Genomic DNA, 27,612 nt, shown 5'->3' with positions numbered 1-27,612 from the left:
AACCTACTTGTAAACAGAATTGGACCTGGACAGAAATAATGAATGTACTCGTTTGGGAAGATTGCATTGCAGAACAGGCAGAGGTGCTGCTCAATGATTCCTATGGAATCATTATTGATTAGTCCCTAAGGGGATGTTTAGCTTGAATTGCACCTCTCAGTCTGCATGACATGGCCACAGTATGTTCAGTTGGTTTAAACAAAACAGTCAGATGGTAGAAATGGTAAGAAATACAGCAAGAGTTCCTATTATCTGGAAACATGGTGGTGTAGTGGCACCTCAACCTCAAATGATATGGCCTGTTGTAGCAGCTAAACACAAGGATTTGTGGAAACTATTAATGGCTCTTAAAAAGATCAAAATTTGGGAAAAAATGAAAAAGCATCTAGAAGGACATCTACAAACTTGCCTTGGATATTGCAAAATTAAAAGAACAAATATTTAAAGCATCCCAACACCTGACCTTAATGCCAGGAACTGAAGTGCTTGAAGGAGCTGCAGATGGATTAGCAGCTAGTAACCCAATAAAATAGATAAAAAACACTTGGAGGCTCTATGATTTCAGTGATGATTGTGCTTTTAATCTGTGTTGTCTTTCTGAAGTCTGCAGATGAAGATCCCAACTCCTGAGAGAAGTAGCTCACCACGATAAAGCTGCCTTTGCTTTTATTGCCTTGGAAAAACAAGAAGGGGGACATCCTGGGGATAGGCCCCCAAATCTGGCTATAAACTGGCCCCCAAACTGACCATAAACAAAATTTCTGCAGCACCATGACATATTCATGATGGCCATGACACCCATGCTGAAGGTTGTGGGTTTACTGGAATGAGGGAAAGGAACATCTGGCCCACCCAGGGCAGAAAACTGCTTAAAGCCACAAACAATAGCATGAGTGATCTGTGCCTTAAGGACATGCTCCTGCTGCAGATAACTAGCCAGAGCCCATCCCTTTGTTTCCTGTAAGGAATACTTTTAGTAAATCTATAATCTATAGAAACAATCCTTATCACTGGCTTTCTGTCAATAAATATGTGGGTAAATCTCTCTTCAGGGCTCTCAGCTCTGAAGGCTTTGAGACCCGTAATTTCCCACCCCACACCCTATATTTCTCTGTGTGTGTCTTTAATTCCTCTAGCACCACTGGGTTAGGCTCTCCATGACCGAGCTGGTCTTGGCACACTGGAGATTGGGCTCAATCCCTAAGAGGTACCTCTCTATTCCAAAGGTCAGAAAAAGGACTCCAATTCACTATGTCTCCAAGAAGACACTAAGAAAAGAGGGGAAAGGAAAACAGTCTCTTTACATTTTGTAAATGGAGAAAATAATTTTCATTTACCCTTACAGAGAACATTTGGGTGGCTCCCTATTTGGGGTTACTTCAAATAAAGCTGCTACGAACATTCATGCCCAAGTTTTTGTGCCGACATATGTTTTTGTTTCTCTTGAAAAGACTTAGAAATGGAAAGACTGGGTGGATCAGATCATAGGATATGTATATTTAACTTTTAAAGAAACTGCCAAAGTGTTTTCCAAAGTAATTGTACCATTTTACATTCCCACCAGAAGTACATGAGAGTTCCTGTTGCTCCACATCCTCATCAGCACTTAGAATGCTCAGTCTCTTTCATTGCAGCCAATCTAATGGGTGCTTAGTGGTAGTTCATCTTACATTTCATTGATCTTTACCTGACACAAATTTTGTTCAGCATCACCTCATGTGCTTGCTAGGTGTCTATAAGTGTCTTACAAACCTTGTTCTCTAAGTGTCCAAATAGTTTTCTTTTGAGTTGTTTGTATTTTTATAATTGATATATAGGAATTCTAATATATTTTCTACACGAAACCTTTGTTTGATATTTTCTCCTACTCTGAAGGAGACTTTTGCATGCCCTTAATAGTCTCTTTGGAAGAAAGAAAATAATGTTGATGAAGTACAATAAATAAAAATTAAAACTGATATCTAAGAAGAAAAACTACACGTTTTCTTTGGAAGAAAAAAAGTAATGTTTGTGAAGTACAACTAATAAAAATTAAAATTAAACTTCTGACCTCCAGAACTGTGAGAAAATAAATTTCTCTCATTTTAAGCCACCAAGTTTGTGGCAACTTTTACAACAGCTGCAGGAATTTAGCACACTGGTTACACTCACCGGTTTGGGTCTGTCCTTTGCATGGGAAGTTCAGGGGTGAGGCTGTGTGGATTCGTACACAGAATTAGAAAGGGTCCTCTTGGTTTTGTCCTCTGCAATTATCTGCTCCCTTTTTAATCTTTGGGGGATCCCTTTTCTAGTTCCTCTAGCAAGAAGGATGGAGTTTCCATTAAAGTTTTAGGGACTCCATGACTGGGAACCACTGCTGTGTGAGGTCATTTCCCCAAGTTTTAACTCCACTCTGCAATCTGCCTGTTCTTGTTTACTTCTCAAAATCCTCAAATCATTGTTTTGTATTTTGCCCAGTTCTTAGTTGTAATTACCAGTTGGGGGCAGGGATATAGTGGCCTTATCTGCCTGATGGAACAGGAGCCTCCCTCCTCTTTCAGCCTTTCAAGGTGAGCACCTTGCTGTAGAACATGTGCCAGAGCCTGTCTAGGCAAACCTTTGTACAAGTTTTTCAGTTCTGCGGGCTTTTTTGAAATTCTTAGCTTGAGAGAGATGGAGAACAAGTGGGGAAAATGTCAGATTCAACCAATGCAATGATAATTATTAGTCCTTTGTGGTTTTTATCAATATGCAGTGTACAACATTACTTCTGCTCACAACTGACTAATCAAGAAAATAGCAGACTATTTTGGAGTAAGCAAGAATGACTAACCTTGAACAGCAAGTCATTCCACAAATCCTGTGCCCCAGGCAGCATGCTTGGTGCTGAAGATTGAAATGAAAACATGCCATGATCTCCATCCAAGAAGGGTTTATGATAGAATAAACAAGTTCATATGGAATTCCCTACTGTAATTCCCTGTGACAAAAAGTGATATACAGGAAATGGTCTGGAAACACAGATGAAGGAGAGATTAATTCTTGGGCACTTGAGGTGAAAAATCCATGGGGAGGGGACATTGTAGATCGACTTTAAGGGATTTTCAAATTTCAACCAATGGAGGGCTGACCAGGGCATTCCAGTTAAAGAGAATGGTGCAAGCAAGGCTCAGAGGTTGACATGCCAGCACAATGCCAGAGGGGCAGCAACCAGTCATGGTGACAGCAGAGGATAAGGTACAAACACCCACACAGACCCACCACCAATGCCTCAAATGCCTGGAGTAAGAAAGCCAAGGCTGTGGTTCCACTGCCACCACCCCCACCTGACCCAGCAACAAAATAGCAGCAAAATACTCTTTGAGTCAGGACCCAGTTGTGGTTCCTCCGAAGACACCTACTCTTCTTTTCTTTTAATACTGAGATTGGACATGGCAGGCACTGAGCATGGTTTATTAAGATAGTACTAAAGAAGGGTTGTCTTAGTTCATTTTGTGTTGCTATAACAGAATGCCTGAGACTGGGTCATGTATAAATAAAAGTGTTTATTTGGCTCATGATTCTGGAGGCTGGGAAGTCCAAGATCAGGTAGCTCATCTATTAGAACCCCATGCTGCTTCAACTCATGGTAGGAGACAGAAGAGGAAGAGGGTGCCTGCCAAGACAGCAAACATGAGAAGGCACAACCCACTCTCATATTAACTAATCCAGTCCCACAAGAGTGAGAACTCACTCCCCAAAGGAGGGCATTACTCTATTCATGAGGGAGGCACCCTCATGACCCAAACATCTCCCACTATACCCCACTTCCAATGCCACCACATTGGGGAATCAAATGTCAACATGAGTTTTGGTGGGGATGAACAAACCATATGCAAACTGTAGCAGGGGTCTACATATACAGAACTATGGATCAACAGGCATCTCTTTCTTCTACCCCATCTGCCATTCTGCCTTCTTTCCTCCCTCTCATTTCCCATTTCTCTGTCCAAATTTCTCAACCAGACAAACCGGGGCAGAGTTCTGACACATGGCAAGTCACCCCTAGAGGGAAAAAAATGTTTTCCTATAACAAAGAGAAAACAGCATGTGAGGTGCCTGAGTGCCAGCTGATGTTTCAAAATAGCAGTAAACACTGCTGGCAATTGTCTGGAGCCTAAGACAAGCTTCAGAGTTTGGACTGATACACCACACACAGGGTAACTGCCCAGCTGTGATTTGCTTAGGCCTTGTTCTCAGGCAGTGAAGGGAATGGGTCACCAGCCTGTTTTGAAACATAATGTGAGCTTACAGCTCCAGCAACATGCCACCATGAGTTCTGAAAAGAGAGAAAAAAATGAATTAGATGTTCTAGAACTTAATCTTTTGGGTCATCCTATTCACCCACCAAAAAGAAAAGAAAAGGTTACTCTTTTGACTATAATCCTAACTCTGGTGGTTTCCAACAGTAATAAATAGTTTAAGCCTTTGGGGACTGTAGGCTCAAAGCTGTTCTGATCTGATGTGTAATAAAATTGAAGAGAAAATGGTTATTGCCACATGATTTCGAGTAGATGTTTATAGGGATATAGATAGATAAATATAGTTATAGACATAAATATAAATGTATGTATAGATACCTTATAATCTACTTTAGTCAAACATCAAAGAGACACTCAGATATAAATACACAATTAAAACTTAAATGTTGCACTTTAAAAAGATTATGTTGGATGTTTTCTGCAGAAGCCACTTCTATAGTACAAAACAGATGGGAAATGTCCCGTGGATTACTGAAAGCCATGGCCAGCTACAGGGAGGTTCCATCTTAGAAAGAAAATCAGTCCCATCCATCCTGGACTCCTCCAGGGTGTCTTTTTCACCTTTAGGGACTTCCAAGAGCCCAAGACATAGTCCACAGTAACAGCCTTTGCAAGTTCTTCTTTCTCGTCTTTTCTACCTGCAAATGACCCTCATCCCTGGATATATCTGCTCATCAGGGTTCTAAGACCCCTGGACTTTGCTGTACCTGCTCTACCCTCACACTTTCCTTCACACTCTCTCAGCCTGGCCCCTCCACCACCATCACTGCCTGGTCCATTAAGGAAATGGGACACCCGTCGTCCACCCTGCTCAACATGAGGCCTGTCCTCCAGGGCCAGACTTCCATTCCTTCCCATCTACTAACTCCTCAAGCTCTGGCTCTGTGGAAAGATGCACAGATGGATATGATCATCCCTTTGTCCTTAAAGACCTTATGATCTGATACGAGAAAGTCACCTATCTCACCACCTCTAATGTGGCTCAGCCATCTCTAGGAACAAAGTATCGGCAGAGCAAATCCATTCATTCTGACCCAGTGAGGGGATGGAAGTGGGGACACATCAGAAGGTGAGGTGTGAGCTGCATTATGTACACTGACGAGAATTCTACCAGGCGAGAAGAAGAAAACAGGCGTCAGAGACACCCTGGGAGAGGAAGTGGCCTGGGCAAAGCTCAGAGAGGAGGGAACGACCCAATGTGACTGAGACGATGTCCATGGAGGCTGGGGGCAGCGGGTGGCTCAAAAGGTCTCCTGCACCTGGATCCCGCCATGCTAAGATGCTTGCTGTTTATCTTGTGGGCAACAGGGTGCCATAGAAGGCTTTTAAACAGGGATGTGACAAACACATCTAGCGACAGTGGGAGCATGAACTGCAGAGGGAGCCCCTTTCCTCTCCCTCCTTCCCCATACCTAATTAGAATCCAATTTAAAACACCGTCTCATCTCTACCCACCCTCTCCTACACATCTGCAGCAGCAGCCTCACAGGTCTTGCCTCCCCAGTCTCTCCCTACACAGAGTTACCTCACATATACCTTAATTAACTCCCTAAAACACAAATACCATCCTATCAGTCCTAAAAACCCTGTAACCCATGTAAATATCACCTTACCCCTGTATTCTGCACCTGTAAAGCCAAGTGGTGACTCCCCTGGCCATCCTGACACAGAAGAAGCCCGAACCGACAGGTGACTTCCCTGGCCATCCTAACACAGATGAAGCCTGAACCAACGGGAGGCCTGGAAGCCCAGGTCAGAGGAGCAAAGCCAAGAGGCTCCTTTGACCTGGGAAATTATTCTTCGCCCATATGTTGGTTACTTGCTCTATGTCAAGCACTCTGCTGAAGGTTCTTCCTGAAATGCATTATTCAGTCATCACAATTTCAAAGTTGGTAGCACTTCTGTACCCATGTCACAGACCAGAACATGAAAGCACAGAGTCCAAAGAACTCTGCTCAGGTCACACACCCTAGAGGTGATAGGGCTGGGGCCTGCCCTGGCTAACTTGCCGGGATCACACACTAGTAAGAGTCAGAAGTACAACAAAACCCAGGTCCCCCATTTCATTCCTAGCTCAAGACTTCTTGAGTCTTGACATTGGGTTATGACATTGGGTTTCTTTTTCTTCCTTTTCTAACGTGACCTTCTGGGATTTTTCTGCTGGTGTGAAAATAAACTCTAAAAGTCAACAGCGTCTCAGCCTCCTTTCTTACAAAGGATTTTTGCTGGCTGATTTCTGAGACCTCACGTGACTTCGACTGAACACCTTTTAATTATTGGGGTCACACTTTAAACCTTGACTAGTCTCAAAACTTCTTATGGAGGCTTATAATACATCTTCTACATAAATATTTTTAATTGATTTAGAATTTAGCTGTAACATTTGTTTGATGGAAATGATTATGAAATACATTCTATTTCAAAAATGAAACATATTTTTATTTATAGTATAAATGCAAATTATAGGAAAATATTTTACAGCTTTAAAAAATGCCTAGTGACACTAACACAGGAGAATCATAAAGCAAGAGAGCTACCCTAAATGAATACAAAAATCACTTCAATATTTATGTACAGCCATTAAAACTGGTTTCATTTTTATCTTGGATTTTGAAAGATTTCACTTCTATGAAAGACAATTGATTCTGTTGAAGGTATGATAAATAATTAATTAATGAGTGCTGATAGCCACAGATCTATTTCTCTTGGGAAGGAGATGAGAAAGATGTCTCTAAGTTCTGTGTACGTGTAGGAGTGTACACAATTTTCTGAATCCAGCCTTAGCTCAAGGTTTCTGAGATCATTTTAATTATTATTTTAAGCTTCCACAGGTACTTTTTTGGGAAGGAGAAGGAGAATATTTCATAAGACTGTTTTTAATCCCCTGCTTCTGAGAAGCTGGTGTATTCCCAATGCTTCCCAGGTGCTGAGGACAAACGCCAGGTGAATAAACTCCATAGGGCAACCACACCATTTTGTGTTTCTCAAGGATCTTCTGTAGGCTATGACTCCCTTTTTGTAGTATACTGAGCCAGAAATCACATGTCACATACTCTATCAACAACAGTTGGAAATAGGAAGTGGAACCAAGCAGCTTTGCCTCTTAAGCATCAGGATTGTTTCACGCTGGTTTTGTGTTTTTAAGTGGCTATGGAGTTCTTGTGTGTTTTCTGAGGGGTGTGGTTTGGGGCTGAGTGATAGCTATAAGAATTTAAAGAGTTTGCTTTTCTTTAGAGCAAACAGAAAAATAATTAACTCAGATTACTACCTTTCTTGGTTTATCAGTCTTCCTTTGTTTGACAAATGCCACATAATCTTAAATTATTTCTGAATGACTGTTAAAGATATAGTAACTGCGAAAGCTGAATTATTCATTGCAAGGAACAAAAAACTACCATTACTGTAGAATTCCTGGGAGGACATGAAAATAGCCCAGACAAACCTTTGATTAATTTGTATCCATTGCAATTAGTTTATCTGTGTTAATACTCCATAGTATTCTCAAAATGATGGGCCAGTTAAAATCTTCAAAACTTTTATTGAAAAATAAAAATAGAAACCTGATTTTGAAAGTTCGGTTCTGAAGAGTTGGATATTTCAAAAACTACTATAATTGAGTTGCATTTTGCCTTTATAAATATGAATCATGTTCACCATCTGATAAATTTTGTTTAACTAATCAAGATCTTCATAAATAATTTGAACACAACTGGAAGCTAGTAAACTTTAATTTGTTGAATATATAATTAAAAAGTCATAAGATGAACTTTAAAATAATGGTTTTATATTTTCCAAAAGAAGGGATATATACACACACATACACACATATACATTTCTTATATATATACACATACATGTAGAGGGTATATAAATGAATGTGTCTTCCTTATTTTTTTCTTTTAGAGACAGTGCTTCATGCTGTCATCCAAGCTAGAGTGCAGTGGTGTAATCACAGCTCACTGCAGCTTCAACCTCCCAAGATCAAGCAATCCTCCCACCTCAGCCTCCCAAGTAGCTGGGACTAACAGGTGTGCACTACCATGCTTGGTTAAGTTTTGTTTTTGTAGAGACAGGGTCTCACTATGTTGCCCAGGCTGGTCTCAAACCCCTAGGCTCAAGTGATCCTCCCAATGAGCTGGGCTTACAGGTATGAACCACCACGCCTGGCCCATTACTTCTTTTAATTCAAAAATGTTCTTATTAATGGTGGCAATAGGCATTTTTCAATTCCAAATTGAATGTACATATTTATTTAAAATGTTTCAGAGGATTTGACATGAGTCTCTCGCTAGCAATGTATTTTTTCTTGATTAGCTTTAACCATGAATTTATGAACTTCTTCATTCATTTATTCATTTATTTCAACAATTCATGAATAAAAAAAGTCTTGGCTTTCTTATTCAAGTCTTCCTTTAACAAAACTCATCAAGGTAATTTTGATACAGATACCTGGATAAAGAAGACCCGTCTGATCTGGAAAACTGAAATTCTAGGATCCTAATTAGACACACACAATAGATAAGCAATAGCCCCTCACTGCTCTATCTGAAAAAGGTTTTGTTTTGTTTTACATTTTGCTGTCTGGGCCAGCTACATATTAGGGGAAGAGATTAAAGGACAGACTTCAGGAGACACCCACACAGGGTCTAGAAAAAATTATCGCCAGCAAGAGAGGAAGGAGAAACCATTTCAACAGGCTGGAATAGAATGTGGAACAGGATTTTGCATAAAAGGACAGCGCCTTGGAGAAGAGCTGGCATGGAGACGGGTTGGATGCTGGGTTGGGAGTGAGGTCACCAACTAAAAAGGCTGGGCTGGGCTCTACAGTTGATGAGGACTCACAGGAGGCTAAACTGGGACTGAGAATGGGTATGTTCCTATTGTACAGATGCTGGCAGTGATACATGAAGGGTAAGTGGGAGAAGGATGAGACCAGAGGCAGGAACCACCATTCAACCTATTACAGGCAAAAGGAGGGTCACTATAAACATGGCAGGAAGAGCCCTCCTCTGTCATGGTGGCCTCTTCCACAGTGGGAAAGCTCCTCTTGGTATTTTAGGTTTTCTTTTTCCCTTTTGTTCTTTCTCCCAATGCTAATGTGTGGGATGGGAAAAAGATACTGAGGTTGAGGGCCTGGCCCAAGATGAAAACTAACATTTTTATCTGTGAGCCTGGGGAGCTTAGACACACGTGGAAGATTCTCACTCCTTCCTCTCCTGACGTCCATTGTCTAATTGTGTCTAGAAGTCTGGAAAGTGCCAGACACAAGTTTGACTCCATGAAGAAAGAGGCACAGAGCAAATGATAATAATATCTGGGCTTCAGAATAAACTGCACATCTGAAGATATTTGGGAACCTTTTATTGGTTCCATACACACAGTTGTTACATCAGATGAATAATTAAAGAAGACAGACATACTATGCAGAAAGAAATAAAGTACAACGCGGTCTGAGTCTGTATCATCGCCTTTCTTCCTCTTCAGCATTTTCTTCCATGCTGCTTTATTAATCAAACCAAAAGTGTGTTTTGTTTCTCTGTTAAACAAAGTGAAATGATTACTGACATGTGATGATAGTTCCCAAAGAGTTTTTCAAATCGGACCTTTCTAAACCAGTTATGAAAGGAAATCTGGCATGTTTGTTTTTGTATCTTTTTATGTGCCTTACTGAATGCTGTGTACTTCATTACATTTTGTTTGTTTGTTTGTTTCTGAAGAATGTTTAGAGCCCTGGATAGGAAAAGACAAAAGAATAAGAACAGAAGAGCAACAATATGGCCTCTTGGCTTATGACATAATGATGGCTTCTTAATGAATCCTGATCATGAACTGAGAATTAAACAATTGGGCTGAGGCCTTCTTAATGGCCTATCAATGGTTTATGACAGTTTGAAATAACAGGAAACCCCTCTTGCAATTGTAATTCATTGGTTAAGCTTGTTACTCTCTGCTGAGCCATCATTTTGTCACTGGAATCCAACTCATTTCTCCTCTTACTCTAGCTATCCCTGCCCAGCAAAGGTGTGGAACTGACAACTCATCGTATCACACATTCTGGCACCAAGGACTTCCAAATACCTAGGTTGCCCTTCATTTAGCAAAAAGAAAGTGTGGGTAGGGGTAGAGGGTGAGAGGAAGAATTCCCACTTCAAGGGACCACCCTGAGGACTCTTGTTTTCTGGAGTAGTTCCACACTGGCATTCTTTCCTTCAAACAGAAAATGGGTAAGAAACAGCCACTGTATGCCTTGTACTCAGTGCTGGGAAGGCAGACAGGAATGAAGCACAACCCATGATTTTAGCGGTAGCCCTGCAGACAGACACAAAGAATTACACCATAATGGAGGCGTGAAGTAAGTGTAGGGGTGGGCTGCCAAGGGGAGGTGGGACTAACTCTGCCGGAAGAGTATTGAACCATAACAAATCAGGCAATGGGCTTGTTTAAAAAAAAAAAAAATCCTCCAAATTCAAGACTATATGAGCAACCAACTGGAAAATTCAGTATAAGCCTTCTGGTACCCACCCAGGCAGAATTAATCCAAGGGTCTTCTCTCTTAGCACTTTGTTCTTTTCATTAAGTAGAGCCCTACCACATTGCATAATAGGAAGTCGGTTATCTGCCTGTCTGCCTCCGTGTTCCCCTTCACAGGGCCAAACTCTGCGTTGGTCTTAATGCCTATTGGCATTAAATAAATGATCAAATGATCTAATGAAGGAAGCCGCTGCTACCTGTGTCTTCTGTGTTTCTCTCTATGCATTAGTATGGAGGAACCTTGAAACTTTTCATAAACTAAACTCAACCTCTTTCTCCCATCCCCACCCCCATTCTCAACTCAGAAGCTCAGAGCCTGGCTCTAAGTCGTGTTTCTTCTGCATTCCTTGACAGTTATTTGTTATAATCGTTTTAGGCACTTTGAGGTTATTTAATAAATGTTGGCAATTTGACTGACAGAGGAAATGGGTAGGGATGTTACACATTTAAAGTACAAACAGGAAATGTTTATGAAATAGAAGCTTGAAATAATTGTTTGAGATATGACAAGATAGATTTTTCTAAACCTGTTTTCTGTATGCAAGATGGGCTAGATGGAGTCGTTTGATGAATTAGTTTCTTGTGTTTTTCCCAAATATTTCTTGTTCTCTTCTCTTTTCATTCGGGCATGTATTTCCCACCTTTGCACAAGATTGAAAAGCCCTGGTGGTCCCACTTCTTTCTGTATGTACAGAACAGTGAGTTACTGTGTGGCCAACATGTCTGGACAAGTCTGAAGGGAGATCAGGGATGTATATGTGCGTGTGCGTGTGCACGTGCGAGTGTGCATGTGTGTGTGCACATGCATATGCCCAACATGTATACAGTTATAGGTCAAGTCAGACAATTAACATTCTTTCTCCTGCTGTAGAAAAATATTACTTATATATTCAAACATTTGCTTCCCAAAAGCCAAAAGAAAAAGAAAATGAACTTTTTGTTAAAGACATTGTTGGTAAGTGGTTTGGGGATTGCAAATTATTGTTCTTGACTGCATCTTTTGGAAAATATAATCAGTAAAAATTGAGAATCGCTTCTCAGCCTTTTGGCTGAGTGTGGTAAAAATTAAGATTATTGTATTAGAGGATTCACCCTTTTGATTTCTCTTATTATTTGAACTACAGAAAATAATGCATATTTTGAGACTTTGTTTTTATTTTTATTGTCTTTCACCTTTATTTCTTATTAAGAATATTATTTTGGTAACATTTTGACTTATTTGTCTTTATATACGCTGATTTATCTTTTCCTTCCTGGTTTTATGACCTATTTAAGTGATACTGATGACAAGAATGATGTTAATAATGAAAGTAAAAACCAGGCAAGGTACCTAGAGTCTTTTACATGGTATTATATAGTCATGTGCCACACAACAACATTTTGGTCAATGACAGATCACGTATATGTCAGTGGTCCCATAAAATAATAATACCACATGTATACTGTATCTTTTCTATATTAAGGTATGTTTAGATACACAAACATTTACCACTGTGTTCCCATTGCCTGCGATATTCAAGATAGTAACCTGCTGTACAGATTTGTAGCCAGGGCCAATGGGCCATACCCTGTAGCCTAGGTGGGTAGTTGGCTATGTAGGTTTGTGTAAGTGCATTCTACGATATTCACACAGTGATGAAATAGACTAATGATGCATTTCTCAGAACATATCCCCATCATTAAGGAATTCATGACTGTACTTGAGTTTCCCCTTAGAAATTCATGTTAAAATTTAACCCCCAATATGGCAGTGTTGGGAGGTGGGGCCTAGTAGGAGGTGTTTGGATCATGGGGCACCACGCTCATGAGTGGATTAACACTACCTCACAGAAGTCAGTGAGTTCTCACTCCTTCAGAACTAGATTAGCTCCCAACAGCGGGTTGTTACAAGTCAAGCCCAGCCTCTTGTGTGTGTCTCTTTGAACATGTCCACCTGCCTTTCTGCTTAGCACAGCGGCCCTTACCAGAAGTCAAGCAGATAACAGCATCATGCTCTGGAACTTTCCAGCCACCATAATTGAGAGGAAAACAATCCTCTTTTCTTTATAAATTACCCAGTCTCAAATATTTCATCATAGTAACACGAAATGGACTAAGACAGTTTATGACGTGTGTTTCCTTATTCCCCATTTTACAGATGGGAGACTAAAGCTTAGGGAAATTGCATGATTTGCTCAAATTCACCTGGAAAGCTGGGTTCTACCCTGGGCTACTACTCCTCTTTCACTCTACCTAGTATGCCTTAGAAAATTCAGCCACATTGTATGGTTTCAATTGCTACAAAAATATACTGATGATTTCAGCCTGGACATCCCTGCCAAACTTCAGACTTAAACATCCAGCTACCAACTGGCTCTCTCCACCTTCACATTACAAAGATAACAAGTCCAAATCTGGATTTGTCATCAACACAACACCAGAGCATTCCCTACTCCTGTATTCTCTGTTTAGTTGATGTTTCCACTTTGGAGGCTAAGATTGTCAGATTCAAATGGGGAAATGATTTTATTTTGTATAGTTTGTTTCAAATATCACATGGAGTATACTTACACTGTTTATCTGAAATACAGATTTAACTGGGTGTTTTCTATTTTATTTGTCATCCTACCAGAAATTCAAGCAATAAGTATGGGAATGGTCTTTGAATCCTCTCTCATCCTCTCCAGCAATATCATCAATCAACTCCTGCTGATTTTACCTCCTTTATTTTTTTATTTTTTTTTTTTTTGAGACGGAGTTTTGCTCTTGTCTCCCAGGCTAGAGTGCAATGGCACGATTTTGGCTCACTGCAACCTCTGCCAAGCGATTCTCCTGCCTCAGCCTCCTGAGTAGCTGGAATTATAGGCACTTGTCACCACGCCCAGCTAATTTTGTATTTTTAGTAGAGATGGGGTTTCACCATGTTGGCCAGGCTAGTCACGAACTCCAGACCTCAGGAGATCTGCCCACCTTGGCCTCCCAAAGTGCTGGGATTACAGGTGTGAGCCACCGTGCCTGGCCTGAGTTTACCTCTTGAATATTTCTCAAATATTCCTGCCTTTCTATTCCTGGAACTGCTGCCCTAAATCAGGCCCTTGTAATCTTGAATTGTCCATTCCTGTGGACAATGGTTTCCTAAATGTGTTCCCTTATATTGCTACCTCCCACTCCACCTTTCCTCCAGACTTCCATCAGAAGGTTGCTTCTATGTTTCAGTGCTGACTCTGCTGTGCCTTTACTAGAAACTCTAAAACTCTTTAATGGCCTCCAAGTTCCCACAGCAGCAGTTCTCAACTGTGAGTACACCTCATTACCCAGGGAGCTTAAAAAACAAGCAACACGGCCTCAACCAGTCCAATTAACTCAGGATCTTTTGTAGTAGGGCTTGAACGTTAATAGTTTTTTAAAACTCTCTAGGATAATACCAATATTCAGCCACAGAGAAACCATTAACTTGCTTCACAGAGCTCCTGTGCATGCTACACAGGCCCTCTGCTCACCCCACCTCATTTATTGCTGTTCCCCGCTCACCCCTTGCACTCCAGGGACATAGCCTTGTTTGCTGTTCCTCCTGAACAGAGGTTGTTCCTCATTTTCATTTCTCTGCCCTGTCTTTGGATTACTCCCCTCCCACTCTTTTCCTACCCTCCTCTTATCTCCTAGCCTCAGTCAAGTTTACAACTCAGGTCAGGAACCATCTTCTCGAAGTCATTGACTTCACCACCTGCCTTCACATAGGCTCTATGAAAGCACCCCCTCCCCGTCGCCTCGTATCTATCTGCACATCACTCCACTTCTGCACTTGCAGATCTTTAAGGGCATATGCTATGTCTTAACTAATTTTAGTCTATGCAGTAGCAAGCATATTATGTATTCGAATGAATGAATGATGAATGAATGGTGTCACAGAGCCATGATTCTAACCCAAGTCTGTTTAAATCCAAAATCTGTGCATCCTAATACCCTATATTAAAATTTGTTGTGTCATCTAATAAATTGGAATTCTATGTTTTACATTTGCAACAGAGAGAATGATCAGGTATGATCGTGTATACTCAGGATGATGGCCCTGAAGCCAGTTACCAAATACATCAGGCCCTTTCTTGCTTTCACATTTTTCCATACGTTGCTCTCTGAGCCTGAAATGTTCTCTCCCTCTGCTGCGCCTGCTGACGTCCCAGTCATTCTTCAGCATTCCGCGAAAATATCACAATCTCAAAGTTGTCCCCGCCCTCCAGCCCCCTCTGTTTCTATAGAATTGGTCCACAGTGCAACTGTAGTCCTAATTGTTCGGGACTGTGCTTGTTCAAATGTCTGTCTCCGCACTGGACTAAAAGCTCTTGGCAATCTTGTGCAGCTCTGAGGTTACTCAAAGCACAATGAGGCACAATGAATTTACTCAATAGGTTTTTGTTTCTGAGTGACTATATTCCATAGATTGTGTTAAGTGTATTTTATACTATTCTGATTCTTTGAAAAATAGGTTAGATTATCCCATTCCGTGGCCCTGCTAACCAACTAAGAATTTCTACTGCTTTGGTCGCTGCTTTTTTATTTTTAAGCAGTTTTTACTCTTTGGTCAGGGATTCTTTCACTTCTCAGTGAAAGCCCTGAGAACTTACTATAAAGAAACCTCGGAAATTTTTTTCACTATCCGCTACCTACCTACCTACCTGTCACCAGTTGTAATTGGATTGGACAAAGCTGGGAAAACAGTTTCTGTCCTCCACAACAAGATTCCCCCAATCCTTTTGCCATGGTTAATTTTATACAGCTCCAAAAGCATGCCATTGAGGCCAGATCCAGGAAGAAGCAGTGCACACTTCCCTGCGAGTCTTTGATGTGAAGTTTTGGCTCCAACCCATCTCTTCCCTGGCGAGAGCCACAGCTGGTCACCATGTGCAAAGGCAGAGGTGGGGAGGGAGCCGGCGTTCCCTGAGCCAAATGTGGACTCCACGGCTGAAGTGGAAAATCCACATCCTTAGTCTGATAAGTGCACAGTGAGGTCATAATCACAGCCAGTCAGTCCTGGGTAAAATCTGACACTCTAAGGCTCGAATCCTGCTTAGCCGCCTATTAGTAGGGATCTTCAGCAAACTCCTTGAATTATTGCAACTGAGATCCCTCTCATCTATAAAATGGACTCAACTTTCTCTACTTCAAGTGATGCTATGAGGATACACGACAGAATCACCCATGGGTGAGGGGGGCATAGGGGACATAGAAAGTCCCTATAACACCTGAATCACGGTAGAAACGTGATGAACGTGAGTGCCACGTCCATTCTTTGCCCTTTCAGTAGGAATTGAGGGGAAAAAATGCAATCAACAAAAGCCTCTTCTTCCCTCAGGATGTCCTGCAAGTAGCTTCAGTCTTGGTGAGTTGCACCTGTGCCCTTCACATCTGAAAGCAGTAATGTAAAGTCCCCTTCCTTCCTCTTCAGGTTTTTGCCATGACAGAGAGAACCTACAGAAGCCTAGAAAGTCTCACTCGAGGCCGGGTGCAGTGGCTCATGCCTATAATCCCAACACTTTGGGAGGCTGAGGTGAGCAGATCATTTGAGGTCAGGAGTTCGAGACCAGCCTGGCCAACATGGTGAAACCCCCATCTCTCCTAAAAATACAAAAAGTAGCTGGGCATGGTGGTGGGTGCCTATAATCTCAGCTACTCAGGAGGCTGAGGCAGGATAATTGCTTGAGCCCAGGAGGTGGAGGTTGCAGTAAGCAGAGATTGCACATTGCACTCCAACCTGGGTGACAGAGTAAGACTCTGTCTCAGGGAAAAAAAAAAAAGAAAGAAAGTCTCACTCAAAGAGCCCCTGGATGCAACCTTCCCTCCCACTTCATTCCACTCACGAAAACTGGCATGATCAAGACAGTCTGGGTTATGGAACCTTCTACAATGCCATATTTTGTTATGACCGTAATGTCAAATGAATTCCTCCAAACTTTTTACCAAGAGACATTAGGAACCCTAGAAGTTTCCTAAAGACAAGCTGTCATGAGCAATGCAATGTTAGAAACAACCAGGTCGACACATGTTTGTGTCTTTCCACAATGCCAGGCTTTTATTGATCCTATTTTAATCACAAAAGCCACAGGTTACATGGAGTTCCCAAGGAGGCATTCTCCTTAGTAGGTCTCACTCACTTGGGATTCAGAGCCGTGGGCACACAGGCTCAAGTCACTCCACAGGTCAGTCAATACTGCAAACCAAACAGCACAGTATACTTAATCAATATATAAATGTTATAGGTTAAACATTCCACAACAAACAAAGTAACATTTAACATCAAGAGGAAAAGAAATAGGAGAAAGAGTTAATGAAGCAGTCCGGGGGAGTGAAGAAGACCACAAGAGTCCTGGCCCGGGCCCGGTGGTCCGTCAGTCTCGCAAGAAAGAGTCTCTGAAGTGGCAGAGTCTTCCAAGGCAGATGCCTGCGCTCTCATCATGGGTGACCGGAAGATGGTGTCAGTTAGGATGGCCGTTCCAGGCCACTGAAGGCCTGACCTTGATGGACACAGAGTGTTCTGGTAAGGACTGCTAGACGAAGAGTGTGCTTGCTTGTGTCCTTATGTGGTTGGATGCAGTCTTTATTTTTTATTTGTTTATTACAAAACATCTTATCCTTGTTGGCAAAATGCCCTGTGAAAAAAATGCAATGGAGTCTTTTCTAAGATGGAGTTAGTTATGTCAAAGGTGCTGTATACATAAGCCCTCTTACACCCCAGCATCCAGTGCCAGGTAGGTCTTTCTTCACTATTTGACCTACCCACTCTAGGAAGCGCACCAGCCTTCCAAGGAAAAAGCCGAGCTCTAACTCCTGTGCCGTGTGGTACTAGCGCTCTGTCTGCCTGATTATCTGGATGGAAGGAGGGGTCAGGAGCAGCGAGGGTTCTGCAAGAGAGCAAAGTGAGGGGGCCAAATCAGAGGGAGAGGAGGGGCTTCTCACTCCCCCCCACCCCATCTCTCAACAATAGGATTGCCTGCCTGGCAGCTGCTGTAGAAGTTTTGGAAATATAGGTCCTTAGTAAATCCTCAAGGTCTCAGGAGAGAGTAAAATCCAGGCCTTTCAACACAGGATACTCAAGTTAATCTGGAGGTCTAATCCACTTAGACCGTTGCTTTTAACTCCCATTTGAAGTGACAGAGAGGCCAGCACTAAGACAGATAAGCCCTTCCCTCTCAGTAGGGGCTCGGCCACGCCAGCACCCCACGGGTAACCTTTCCGAGGCTTGTCCAGTTACATTACATGACATGTTGTGATTTATATTTTAGCCCTGAGGACAAAGCTCAAAGAACTGTGTCTCTGTGAGGTAGGGCCCCCTGGCTTTCTTTTCATCACTGGAAACCAGGGGCACCTCAGAGGCCCCACGCTGAACAGAAAAAATGCTATTGGGGCACTCTGGATCCTTCTTTATGGATGCAGGGAGCCAAAGCCTCTGGGCTGACGTGGACCACATTGTCAGAAAAATAATGACCACACTCTAAAAGCAAATAGATGACTCTGGGGCTGTGGGTTTCTGGCAGATGTTCATTCAAATGCAGAAAGCAAACAGTGCTCTCCCTGCAGCTCTTCCAGACAGGTCCATCCTGAATGCCTTCCGTGGAAGGCCAGGCAGGCGCAGCCAAAAAATAAGTTGATAAATAAATAAAACAAAAATAAACCGGCAGAGTTATTATTTTCAAAGACATAATAGAACATGGACAACGGAGACATTAACTCATAGGAAAGAGAAATAGATATTTAAGTCATTTCCTCTTCTGTCTCACCTGACTTTTAAATTGATCTCCACTTTATTTTTAAGAATTTGAGTGATTTTAAGAAAACGAAGTATTTCAGATACTTTAAGTCATTGTATTATAGTACTTGCCTTCCCTTCTAAGGGTATAAGAGTTGGAGATGACACTCCTTTCTCCAATTTCCCTTTTATTTGTAAAACTAAAAGGATGTGCACACATTTACATGTGTGAGTGTGTGAGTGTTGAGGGGAGGTGGTGCGTGTGTTGTATCTTTCCTCCTACCACGACCTCTGTAAACTGATGACCTTCCTCTGGCCCTTGAGATGATGCATAAAGTGCAATTTGTAATTGCGATGTCTGATGTTGGGTTTACGATGCAATCATATCTTGCTTTCCCGAAAGGCTGTACCTACCCACACTGCTGGGAGATTCTGCATGTGCCTGGGACCTACCTAGATCCCAGTTTCCTCATCCATACCGCAAGCCAATCTCAGCAGATGACACTGAAAGTCTCTCTCCTATTAAATCCTACGAGGCTAGAAAAGTTCAGTTTTACCAAATGGATATGTTAAGGGCTCATTTTCTTTTCCAAAGGACTGACAGGCAGAATGCCTTATGCAGAAAGACCTCTGGGTGGATCGTTTTTCAGGAACAAGAGTCCCCATCCCAGCCCTCATGCTGACGGTTGACCCAACCTGCCAAAACTCCATTCACACTTCTCTTTTTATGAGCATGTGGATAGCAGTCATCCTAGAAGGAAGTTGCTGAAAATCACTTTACACTCAGTAGGATAAGAGGTCAGAGCAATTAAAAATTAAAAATGGCAGTTTGCTTATTAAGATGTGAGATCCCGAGCTCTTTGCAGCCCCAGACCATTCCTGCATATCTCAGTTCCCCTCGGTGCGGGCCCTGGATTTAAAGGCATTCTGGAGATGTTTATGACTTGAATTGAGGCCACTACCAAGTCAAGGGTGAGAAACAGTCATCAGCAAATATTATGGCACCAAACTCTAGAATGGCTGGTGCCCTTTCATAAGAGTTCATTGCTCTTTGGGGGGGATTAAAGCATTTCATATAAATTCTGTTTATGTTTTCCCAAGAATGTGTTTAAAGTATTCAGACACAAGTAAATGTGCCTGGCCTCCTAATCTCACCGCAGAAGATAAAAGAAACGTTTCTCTTTTGAAGTGAGTAGGTAGCAGCTCCATTTGTTCTTCTAAATTTCCCTGGAAAGGGTTGACTGAGTTGAAGGTGTTGGAATGGGGAAGCAGAAACCAGAGAAGCCAAAACCATCACCTCCACACTCCCTCGAGGGCCTCTCTGTTTCTCAGCTGTGGCACTGATACCCTCATCGAGTGGGTTCATACCTTGCTATTCTGAGCTGGCAAAGCGCAGACACCCCGTCCACATCCTCATAGGTCCAGAGCTGCCTTGGAGATCTGAACCCAACAGGACCATCTCAGAGTCCACAGCCAGCCTGAGTCAGTGCTGCACTCTGTACTGTGAAAGGCATGAGCTCTATCGGGGTCTTGGTCAGGCAAGGATTCTTGGAGAGAACTCAGACTCCTCAGAGAGGCTGGACTCATTCAGAAATCTATGTGGCAATAAACCTTGCTCTCCAGAATTTTCAAGGCATTGTCCCTTTCCACACACCCTCCCCATGCTGGAAGTTCTGAATGCCTGGTACTGGGAACTCACTAATTTATATTTGCATCAAGCTTACATGATGGCTGTGTGCTGTTTTAAGAATCATCTTGATAGGGAAACTAGAAGAGAAGTGATCTTTTCTGCTACCAAAGTGGAGGAGGAGTTCAGAACTGCAGAAGGGCAGACTGAATATGCCAGCAACAGGTGCCACTGTCTTTCCAACTCTGCCCCCTGGAATGGTCATCCTGGGACACCCTGGAGCCCCAGGTCCTCTAAGAACTGTGTTCATTCAGCTCACTGGAGATCAGCATTGAGGGTCAAGAAAAGCCACAAGGCCCAACCCCACGGCAATGAGAAGGACTCTCCCTGGTGGGATGAAAGTGTGGTTCTGCACCTGCTTCCCATCTCCTTAGAAGCCCTCAGCCCTGTGTGCTCTGCCACCTCTGCATCCAGGCTGGTGAGGTACTCCCTCCAGGACACCTCGAGTGACAGCAGCAGCCTTCATTCAATGCACACAGCCCCAATCCAGCAAAACAGCTTCTTGTTCATTTCCCTGACTGAGCTAAAATAAAATTGTTTATTCATATTTGATGCTCTTTTCCCGTGGGTCTTAAAAAACATGGTATCCTTTACCTGTGGCCTACGTATACACCGTTTCTAGTTCCCAGGTTTTCTTGGAAACACAATGACCTAATTTATTTTTCAAGAGTGAACAACAAATTCTCAACGCTTGTGAGTTTTAGCCTACTTGTTCTGCTCATCATTCAAGAAATTACCATTGGACTTGCATAAGCCATCTTCATTTGAACTCTTTAGCCACGGGTACAATTCTCATTTGTGTTCTCCAGGACGAATGTTTTTCCATGAAAATCTTGTGTCCTCTACATAAATATAAGACTGGAATAAAAGAAATAGGCTTTCCCCCCCATTATTAAAAGCAACTGACTAAAGCACTTGCCCATCCTGATCACAGGTGCAAGTCATGCTCTCACCAGTAGGCAGTGAAGTTGGTTCTATGCTGCAGCTCTTCCAATATTGGGAAGGAATCACCATTTAAACTCCTCTCACTGTATTCAGAATTCGTTCTTCTTCCTTTGGTTTCTGTGGTTCTAAGTCATTTTCCTTACAGCTTCTTAAAGACTGAGTATCGACATGATCACTCAGATTCTGGGCCTCAGTTCCATCACTCTTTAGAATGAATTGCCTAAAGAGCTCCAAATCACTTTGACATTATTACTATTTATTGATAGAGAAAATGTCTTTCTGGAGCTATTTAGAGCTTATGTACCCATGATACATGTTGAACTAGAATGTCCTGGGATGTACATGGAACGTGTTGCACTTCTTTGAAAACCAAGATAGAAAACTCTGCCTGGGAACATGACATGAATCAGTGTTTGTAGCAAGAAGTAGTTTCATTAGAAATTATCAGAAATGAAAGAATATCTGGAATATGATTGGAGTTTACTAATTCCTGCCTGCTGTGGTCTCAGGGTTTTTGTTCCACCAAAATTCATATGTTGAAATCCAGATCCCATCGTGATGGTGTTAAGAGGGGGGTTGTTGGGAGATGATTAGGCCAGGAACTTGAAGCCTTATGAATGGGATTATAGTAGTCCCCACTAGGGTTTCAGTTACCCATGGTCAAAAATATTGTCCAAAATATTGAAAGAAAAATTACAGAAATAAACAATTCCTAAGTTTTCAATCGAGCACCATTCTGAGTGGCATGATGAAATCTCACACCATCCCTCCAGACATGAATCCTCCCTCTGTCTACTGTGTCCACACTGTAGGCAATCCCAGACCGTGGGCCACTTAGTAGCAGTCTCCGTTCTCAGATTGACTGTCACAGTACTGCAGTGCTTGTGTTCAGGTCACCTTTATTTCACTTGATCATGGCCCCAAAGCCCAAGAGCAATGATGCCGGCAATTCAGACAAGCCAAAGTCAAGCCGTCAAGTGCTTCCTTCAAATGAAAAGGTGAAAGTTCTTGACTTAAGGAAAGATTAAAAATCCATATGTTGAGGTCGCTAAATTCTATGGTAAGAATGATCCTTCTGCCCCGGAAATTGTGAAGAAGGAAAAAGAAATTCATGCTGGTTTTGCTGTCACACTAGAAGCTGCAAAACTGACCAAAGTGTGTGATAAGTGCTTAGTGACGATGAAAAAGGCATTAAATGTGTGGGTGGAAGACACGAACCAAAACGTGTTCCAACTGATGGCAACGTGTTGCACCAGAAAGCATGCAGGCTACACAAAGACTTCAGCAAGGGATCCCTGAAATGAGTGACATCAAGCCATTTACTGCAAGTAAGGGATGGTTACACAGATTCAGGGATACAGAAGGTCAATAGTAGCCTAACGCTACGTCTCAAGGCCTCACTTTCTCTCATCCCACAGTCATTCTATCACCTCACATCATCACAAGGAGAAAGGTGAGTAAAGTCCAGTAAGATATTTTGAGAGAGAGAGACCACATTCACATAACTTCTGTTATATTATAACAATTATGTTGTTATAATTGTTATATTTTATTATTAGTTATTGTTAATCTTTGGCTGTCCCTAACATAAATTAAGCTTTACCATAGGTATATGTACATAGGGAAAAACATAGTGTGTGTAAGGTTTGGTACTATCTGAGGTTTCAGGCATCCACTGGGGGTGTTGGAACGTAACCCCCATGGATAAGGAGGGGCTACTGCAGTGCCCTTATGAAAGATGCCTGAGAGAGTAGCCTTGCCTCTTCTACGACAGGAAGACACAGAGAGAAGCTACCATCCGTGAACCAGAAAGCCAGGCCTCACTAGACACTAGATCTGTTTGAAGCGTAATCTTGGACTTCTCAGCCTCTAGAACTGTGAGAAATAAATTTCTGTTATTTATAAGCTATCCATTTCATGGTATTTTGTTACAGCAGCCAGAATAGACCAAGACAATGTCCTACTTTATGGAAAAAGAGAAAAATGATTGACCTGAAGGAAATTTGGGAATATGTTTCCACTGATTTGCTGAAGTCAAATATCTCAGCCACCACCTCCTTTGGCTTACATTTAGGGACATATGGTAGGTGCTCACAATATATTTTCTTACTCTGCATATCTTGCCCCTTCACCTTCTTCTAGAAAAATATAAGACAACTGATGTGGTGTTTTATAGTGTTTCTTCTTACCAGGACATTTCTAGACAGACCTGGGGATTCAATGGAGCAGTCCATCTCTGATCAAGCACCAGTTCACCTCATAGTGTCTCCAAGACACCAAAGAACAAGGCAGGAAAAGATGTCCAGGAAGTTCCAATTCATCATATTGTAGAAATAAAAGTAAACTTAGAATGAAAACTGGCTCTGAAGGTCTGAATGTGTATGTTGCCGGGAAGGTCAACTGTAAGGATCGATTCTCTGTAAGTGAACTCAAGAACAACCCTCGGAAGTGGGTTCATGTCTCCAGTTACTCTAGAGAAAGCCAGCTGCCTGTCTGCGTGAAGCTCTGCAGGCAGAGAGGTGGCCTTGGTGGAGTGTGCATTAACTGTCCACTCCTCCCGACCACATTCCAGCTGACTCCAAGGCCAAGGGAGGGGAAGGAAACAGATCTAATTCTCCACGAGGGTGTGGGCCGTGGAAACACCCTTCCACTTCTCCTCAGGAGGCCCAGAATGGTGACCAAGGGTGGGAGGGGAAGCTTGCCAGGGCCCGTCTTATGTCTTATTTTGGATCCGTTCTTTAAGTGCCTCAGTCAGATGGAAGAGAAGCTCGGTCAAGAACCTTCAGGGACAGGGTACAGGGAATGTTTGCTCACCAAATCCAGTCACCTTGCAGACTGGCAGGAGAGACCCATCCTGTGCAAGGGCAACCAGTAACATGGCTCATAATGATTTGTCCAGTCAAAATAGTGGAGCAGAAGTAACTGAACAAAAGACTGTTCAGTGGAACAATGACCTGCTCACCTGAATGGTGTGAGAGCGAAATAAGATAAGGCAGGAATTCCCACTCTTTTCAAGCCTGAAGATTCCACTTAAACAACAAATCTGCTGATGCCCTCTCCACAGTGGGAGTTCTACCTTTAGGGTGCACTGATTGAAGATGTGTAAGATGACAATAACAACAAAAAGCCATTATGAACTCAGTGGATGTTCATTTAATTTGTATTTATCAATTACAACAGTGCCTATATACATTTGAGGTACAGTATGAGAACTATCATTTGTGAAGTCTCCAAATAAGGGATATGTACACAAGGATTCATCCCTAGGGGCCACTGCTCATGCGTGGGGCAGTCAGGACTCCACAGAGTTCACAGAATTCAATGTGGTATTCAAACTTTCTTTAACCTATATATATATACACACATATAGAGAGAGAGGTATGTGTGTGTGCGTGTGTATTAGGTAAGAGCCGACCTGCCCTGATTAAAGGGAGTTGAAACTTCAAAGCGCCTTCCCCCACCCACCCCGGTATTGTCTTCAGAACCCACTTGGGCACCGCCTGAGGCTCCCAGCCCCGCTGGGACAGGTTGCTATTTGCAGAAGGTTTGTGCATAGGGTCTGGTACTATCTGAGGTTTCAGGGATCCACTGGGGGTGTTGGAACATAACCCCCATGGATAAGGAGGGACTATTGCAGTGCCCTTATGAAGAGGCCTGAGAGAGTGGCGTTGCTCCTTCTGCCACGTGAGGACACAGAGAAATGGCACCATCTATCAACCAGAAAGCTAGGCCTAACCAGACACCTGATCTGGCCCATCAGCTACTCTGCCTTCACCATTCAAGGGAAATCCTGCCCTGACCCTAGCACATTCGGGGTGCTTGTATCAAGAGCTGCCCCACCATATGACAGATCAATACAGGAGCTTCCACTGTGAGAACACCTTAGATTTTAGAGACTGCTCTGAGTGCTTTGTTCCTTCACAGATGAATGTCTGTGCCTTTGAAGATTAAGGTGAGAAAGCAACATTCATTTTTTTCTAATACAAAAGCATATTCCTAATATATTTTCAACCCTAAGTATTCCATTAGGAATTGGACTCTGGCCAGGTTAGGTAACCAAGGTGTTAATTACCATGACTCCTCTTGCAAGAATGCACATTAATAGTAGGGGAAGACTAGAAGACCATAATGGAACCAAAACCAGGCTGGCATATTACAAAGAACATAATCACAGATTTAGCCAAAGACAGAGCCATAATGAGGTAAGACTGAGTTTACTCGATAATGAATAAATCAGGATCCAATTCAATACCAAGAATGTAATCACGATTTGCAGCGAGGAGCCTGCCACAGCAAGAACCTGGGGTTATGGTGTTCTTAATGACGGGGTGTGATGGGGGTCAGTTGGCTACACCTGGATTCAGATATTTCTTGGCTATCTAATTTGCACTACAACCAGGAAAATCTAAAAATCTGTTGCAATAAATGGAGGCCAACTCTCCTGATATAAGTACCCTGAATGAGACAGGCTTAGAGCAGGCTTTCCCTCGTAAGGTGAAAGCAGTAGAGCTGGTGGGCCCAGAAGTAGTGAGCCTTCTGCAGATATGCGCTTGTCCGAGCATGGCTGGGATTGCAGGAGGGAGGCCTGCTGAGGTTCCTGTGCAAAAAGGACCAAGGAGCCTCTCGTTAAAGACCAAGGGCTGGTCCCAGCCCCCAAGTCTAAAAACACTTAGCTGCTAGAGTCAAGGTGGGTCCTTGCCCTTCTCCACCTTGCAGAGAGCAGGAAAGACCACATCTTCACTTGAGGACAGGACTGGAGCTGGGGACAAGAACATGCCCCAGGATGTTGTCCCACCCCTGTTTGGACTCAACCTGGAGTCCTCAAGCAGAGATGCATCAGAGCATGGGTTAACAAGGAGTTTGGCACCAGGATTTACACAGCACTGACATCTGCATAATAGCAGAGGGTATCAGCGAGGAGAGGAGAGAAAAGACAACTTCCCCAAGCCCAGTGGTGCAAGGACCACTAAAGTGGAAGGGAGGGGCAGCTGCTACCTTCCCTGCAGAGAGGACGACTGGCCGACTGTAGTCCTCAGAACATGTGGAGCAAACTGCAAACTGCATGGATTTGCCTCTGGGGGCAGCCTGAGCATGTGACTGATCTGAAAGCTTCAGAGGGGAGGAACCATCGAGATGATGTGGACAAAGTTGCATGCTCCTAGATGCTGGTAAGAGGATCCCAGGTAAGGAGATGCCAGTCTGGGTTAAGATCCTCTGGGCTGGCCTGGACTAGTGGCTACTTCAGAAGAAGCAATCCACTCTATGTAACAGAAGGAAAACAACTGGAAAAAGAGAAAGGCAAGCAGGATGGCCAATGCTGTCAGCCAACTTCTCCTCTTGGCTGCTACCCCAACTCTAACAATATCTGTTGTAAATTTCTCCATGGCCTCTAAAGATTTTTTTTTTATTATTATACTTTAAGTTCTAGGGTACATGTGCACAACATGCAGGTTTGTTACATATGTATACATGTGCCATGTTGGTGTGCTGCACCCATTAACTAGTCATTTACATTAGGTATATCTCCTAATGCTGTCCCTCCCCCCTCTCCCCACCCCACAACAGGCATGGCCTCTAAAGATTTTGAATTATATTTTCAATAATGATAGTAGCTAACATTCATGGTACATTTACTAGGTCAGGCCCTGTACTAAATGCTTCATATATTTATCCTAATAACAGCTTGAGAGGGAACTCCTAACTTATGATTATTTCTGTTTTACAGATGAGGAAAGTGAGGCTTGCAGAGATCATGTAACCACCTCAAGGTCATGTAACCACCTCAAGGTCATGTAACCTCCTCAAGGTCATGTAACCTTCTCGAGGTCATATATCCTCCTCAAGGTCATGTAACCACCTCAAGGTCATGAAGCTCAGGAGATGCCGAGTTAACTTTGATTGCAGAGTCTTTAATCACTAGACCCCTCATCACTAGATTCTTCCAGTAATGATATCACCCTTATTCAGATTTGGACACTGGGCACCAGGCTGTGAACTACAGATAATATCACCTAAACTTCTGAATCTAGCCTTCTGGAAGTGAGAAGCAATTAGCAAATCAAAAGGAGCTGAGGCATCTGGGAAAACAATTTGGAAGTTATGACAAGGCACATCTGTGAAACACAGATTACAATTCTTTAGACTCTCCTATGGGAGGATCTAACCATCGTGGCAGCATGAAGAGAGAGTCTCACCTAATGACACAGAGCCACAAGAAAATTAATCGGAATAAGAACAATTTTTCCTAATAGGGAAACCTTTTAGGTTTCTGGACACTTCTTCCAACGTCAGGTTATGGAAAGCTCATTAGCTGAGTCACTTAGGATGGAACGAGACAAAATGCTCACAAACACCCAGGAGCAATCTTCTCATATCGGACAAAATGACCTAACTGATCTTCTCATCTCCAATTATAATGAATCTCTTCATTTTTCCACACAAAACTCCTC

The sequence above is a fragment of the Hylobates moloch genome, unplaced genomic scaffold, assembly GCF_009828535.3.
Source record: "Hylobates moloch isolate HMO894 unplaced genomic scaffold, HMol_V3 SCAFFOLD_5, whole genome shotgun sequence".
Lineage (NCBI taxonomy): Eukaryota > Metazoa > Chordata > Mammalia > Primates > Hylobatidae > Hylobates > Hylobates moloch.
This window is presented reverse-complemented; position numbering follows the sequence as displayed.